This window comes from Squalius cephalus, assembly GCF_949319135.1.
Source record: "Squalius cephalus genome assembly, chromosome: 24".
NCBI lineage: Eukaryota > Metazoa > Chordata > Actinopteri > Cypriniformes > Leuciscidae > Squalius > Squalius cephalus.
In genome coordinates this window covers 25,805,190-25,810,326 of record NC_137145.1, presented here as the reverse complement: position 1 = coordinate 25,810,326, position 5,137 = coordinate 25,805,190, and the positions used below count along the sequence as shown (strand labels likewise).

The following is a 5,137-nucleotide window of genomic DNA, read 5'->3' as shown; positions in this document are numbered from 1 at the left end:
ATGTGAACTGTTCCTTCTACACTCTAAATAATTAAGGTTCCAATAGTTTTTTGTTGTTGTTGTTGTTTTTGCAGCGATGCCATAGTAGAACATCCATTCTGGGTTCCCCAAAGAACCTTTCACTGATCAGTTCTTACAAGAACCATCGTTTTCTCAGTGTGAAGAACACTAGGTTCTAAAGAACCCTATAAAGAACCTTTTGTGCAATGGAAAGATTTCGTGGATGTTAAGAGGTCTTCATTGATCTATAGAGGCCAATAAAGTACATTTTCATGCCCCCATATCATCTAAATATATTGGATAAAATATGCAATAATAAAAAAAAATACATTTAAATAGTATTTATTCGTTTTCTTTTATCCCAGTATCATAAATAAAAGAACATTATAAAATATTTCACATAATTTTATTTGTCCGGCTGTTAATACTGTATTACGGATTTGCTTTACAGCCGTTTTCAGCCTGCTGGTTACCAGAGCAATCAGTGTAGTAATTATTCTTTACCAACAGAGGGGGCTGCAGTGATTGGATGCATGCCTCTAATTTAGTCATGAAGAAAATCAAAATAGATTTTTTTTTAATGGAATATTGCAGTATTTATTAGAAATTGTTTATCTGTGCACATCATTATTATTATTTTTAATTCATGTTCCCTCATAATCGTTAATCAAAATAACTTCCCCTCGTTCTTGCAGTGACATCTCTTCTATGATGATGTGTTTACTGGCGCAAGGGCGGGGCAATAACCTGTCACTCACATGAGATCCACCAATAGCAAACCACGATGATCCAACCATCAAATCAATTCCCCTTAGACAAAATCAAGCCCTGCCCTACATTTGTTCTTGTTCCAGAAGCCGTTTCACTCGGATATGTCACAATAGGGAAGAAAAGACTATAACAGCTTCCGTTTCATGTTGACTTTAACCTGGACAAGAGCAGAGCACTACGTTGTTATTGGTTTCAAGGTAGTCAGATATTAAAGAAATAGTGAAATTATCCCATAATTTACTCGCCCTCAAGCCATCCTAGGTATATATGACTTTCTCCTTTCAGCCGAGTTTTTGACTCTCCAAAAACCGTGTCCATCCATCATTAAAGTAATCCATACATTAATACATTGGGTTTATAAAGTCCAGCTGAAGCGAAGCCATGGGTTTTTGGTAGAAAATAATCACTGGCTTCCGGCGACGACCGTACGGTGAGTACGGAAAATAAGGATCATTTTCATTTTTGGGTGAACTATCCCTTTAACTATTCATTTTAAAGTATTTTGTGTTTATGTACTGTATAACAGGGCCTGGGGCCCGTTCTTCGTACGTCGCTAACTCACTTAGCTGGATTTGATTGTTGGCGATTTGGCATGATCTTGGATTGTTTGGTTCTTCAACGCTCATCCTGGACTTGCTGTCATAGCAACATGCACTCAAAAAAATGACTCATTGGACAAACTCAATTTAATTGATGGCAGGATTTCCATCCAATAAATATGTGTAGCCCTAGCTTATAAAAAACTAATTCATGCAACGAAATGTAATTAAGTTGGTCCAACTCAATTTTGACTAGCTTAAGTGAGTTGGTCCAACTCAATTATGAGCAACTTAAGTGAGTTGGTCCAACTCAATTATGAGCAACTTAAATGAGTTGGTCCAACTCAATTTTGACCAACTTAAATGAGTTGGTCCAACTCAATTTTGATCAAATAGTTTAAATGAAATGTATACATTTAAAAATAAGTTTTATGCTTCTTAAACTTAAATTAGAACATTTCATTGAAAAATCAATTAGGAAATCCTTATTTTGTACCCCATAGAGACAAGAGACAAATCTTGATCGAGATGTTTTTATTTAAAACTCAATAGTGCAATAGTTATTTAATGTGAAAAGTACTTAGAAAAATGCAAGTACACATTTTAAAGCCTTTTTCCAAACATGTACAAATGTCTTTGTTCTTACTGAACACAAAGGAAGATGTGTTAAAGAATATGGGAAACTGAACAGTTCTGGGCCACCATTGACTTCCATAGTAGGAAGAAAAAACAACAACTATGAAAGTCAATGGTGGCCCAGAACTGTTAAGTTTCCCATATTCTTTAACACATCTTCCTTTGTGTTCAACAGAACAAATACATTTATACAGGTTTGGAACAACCCCGGGATCAGTAAATGATGACAGAATTTTCATTTTTGGGTGAACTATCCCTAAAGACAAGAACGACTAAGTAGAAATACACACAAAAAGTGTGTAAGAAAAAGCATGTAAGAGTGTTAAAAAAATAATAATAATGTGTGGTGTGTGTGCGTGCATAAGTATGTTAATGACTCAATATACAACAATGTATTCTCAAATAATTCTCATTGTGTTCTCAAAAAAAGTGCACATCTCATGCAAACAGCTTGATTTTAAGTTGCTGGATTTTTGCATTCAGCCTATGTCCATCCAAGTTCATTAGGATTTTCTGGATAAACCTGAAGGTGTACTTGAGGTTGTCAGGAAAATTAAGATCAAGAGCATAAATGAGACCGAACAGCATGATGAATGCCAGGATCACGCAGTCTAGGTCCCTCAAAACCTTAATGCCCTCGATCACAACTCCTATGTCTTCTGTACAATCTCCTCTTTGGATTTTGTAAATCCCCATTTTCTGCATCCTCAGTGGCCTGGACAAAACACAAAACACTTTGGTTAAGCCCAGGTGAATTTGACCCTTTATATTTTAAAAGTAATCAGCAAATTGCATTGCTACTTTTCACTTTTACTATTACATTGTTGGCTGCCATTTATTTCCATTTTATGGACATAGACATACACATCTGAAAACTTCTACAAATTCTATTGTGTTCAGATGAACAATGAAAGGCATACACAAAGTTATTACCCCTGCAAAATTATTACTATTAAAAATATTATTTTATTAAAATGAATAAAACAAAATATGATTATTCCACTAATACATATTTTATTGTGAAATTAAAATGAAAATTGAGCATTTAATAATAATCAATCATATATTCTTTTAAAACATAAAAGTATTAACAGAATTGTTGTTATATTCATAATAATCACTTACCACATACTCCTTGAAGAAAGAGTCTGGATCTTCAGTCAGGTAGATCATCAGGCCTTTCAGGGTGCACTCTCTCCTGATGTTTATGTTGTCACACTACAGCAGGGGGAAAATCAAGACTGAAATTAGCCAAATGCAGAAAGCTGTACAATAACTAGACAAAACAGAAGACATTGCATGCATTTATACTAACTTTATACTAACTAGTCTCTGATCGCCAGGGCGTTTTTGATCTTTTGCCCCTTAACTCCTCCTTTGCTCTTGAAGATCTGCATCAGTTTATCTGAAAAGTGGTCCAGCTGTAGGAACATTGATTGCAGTGGCTTCGTAGTGATCTGCATGAACTCTGCGTTCACCTTCAAAATGGAAAAAAACAACAACAAAAAACAATTTCTTACTACGAAAAGACCCTAATAAAGACTAAAATAAAACACTACATAACATGTTTACTTACTTCACTCTGCTGAAAAAGAGCTGGCCATTGATTCTTGAACACCTCTATCATGGGCACTGGCTGACAACAATGGGTTTGAAGTCTATTAATGAATGTGGAATGTGGATTGTGTTTCCGGTATCTGTGGGTGTTAAATGTCCTGTAAATATTACTTTCAAATGCACATCCTACAAACATACACTGAACTGTTTCATTATGCCTGAGATGTCCATTTATGTGTTGAAAATAATCTTTCTGTTGCTAGCTCCTTGCATGAACACACATGATACTGGAATGTTGTAAATTCTTCTGGCTTTGGAGTTTCCTGTTTAGCATGTCTTTTGTATGTGTGATTAAGAAGCTTACTCCATGTACTAAACGTGCATGGGCAATCTGTGTATGGACATGGATAGCTAAAACTGCCCCTAAAGCACACATGAGTCTGCCTAAAATGCTGCAGAAACAAATACCTGCTAGCTAGTTTCGATGGACACATTCTTTGCACTAAAAAAGAAACAATCCTAAAAAGAAGAATAAAAAAGTATTATAAGATACCATATTTAACAAATGACACAAGCAGCCTAAATCAGAATATTTGAATATGACTTACTATAAATAGGAGGTTGCTGTTCACCTGGTCATGTTCATAAAACTGTGAAAGAGAAGATGTTGATTAGGAGTGGGAACCAGTACTCACATGAAAATATGCTTTTTGTTTACATGGTTCTGTTTTACCCAACTCGTTCACTTAAAGGATTAGTTCACCTCAAAATGAAAATTTCCTGATAATTTACTCACCCCAGTGCCATCCAAGATGTTCATGTCTTTCTTTCTTCAGTGGAAAAGAAATTAAGTTTTTTGAGGAAAACATTTCAGGATTTTTCTCCACACAATGGACTTCAACGGTAACCAAATAGTTGAAGTCCAAATCAATGCAATTTCTAAGGGCTCTGAAGTGCTTCAAAGGGCTCTGCATGATCCCAGCTGAGGAATAGGGTCTTATCTAGCGAAACGATCAGTCGTTCGTTTTCTAAAAAAAAAAAAATCCTGAAATGTTTTCCTCAAAAAACTTAATTTCTTTTCCACTGAAAAAAGAAAGACATGAACATCTTGTATGACATTAGGGTGAGTAAATTATCAGGAAATTTTCATTTTGAGGTGAACTAATCCCTTAATATGACACTTTACAATTCTCTCAAGTAATTAAATTGATTTTAAAATAATTTTAAATGTTTACTTGGTACAATTGTCTATATCTATGCATATATCTATGCATATCTATAGCATGCATTGTGTTTCATCGTGCAATTGATACGCAAAAATGACTTTTTATATCATATTATACGCCATCAAAGTGCGTATGTAATATATATATATATATATATATATATATATATATATATATAGATAGATAGATAGATAGATAGATAGATGCTTATTTTTTTGAGAAACGAATGGGAGTTCACAGAATACATAGATCGATAATTTCAACAAATATGCGTTTTATAGCGTTAATCAAATAGCGTGTTTACTGCAAAAACAGACGACTATCGTCCATTCTGTCACATTTTTCAGGTGTTCTGATGTAACGTTAACTTAGGCTAACCCGTCTGTCACTTGCTCTGATTTACCTTGG

The 5,137-nt window shown here is 34.5% G+C and overlaps 1 long non-coding RNA gene across 1 annotated transcript; it reads right to left on the bottom strand.

Annotated features, from left to right (window-relative positions):
• Positions 1 to 1,983: 1,983 nt before the first annotated feature.
• LOC307153119 lies at positions 1,984 to 4,022 on the bottom strand. The gene is made up of 3 exons (XR_013820110.1): positions 3,972 to 4,022; positions 3,523 to 3,643; positions 1,984 to 3,424 (listed from the first exon to the last, which is right to left on the bottom strand). It is a non-coding gene; the product is annotated as an uncharacterized lncRNA (long non-coding RNA).
• Between the last annotated feature and the right edge of the window lie 1,115 nt (positions 4,023 to 5,137).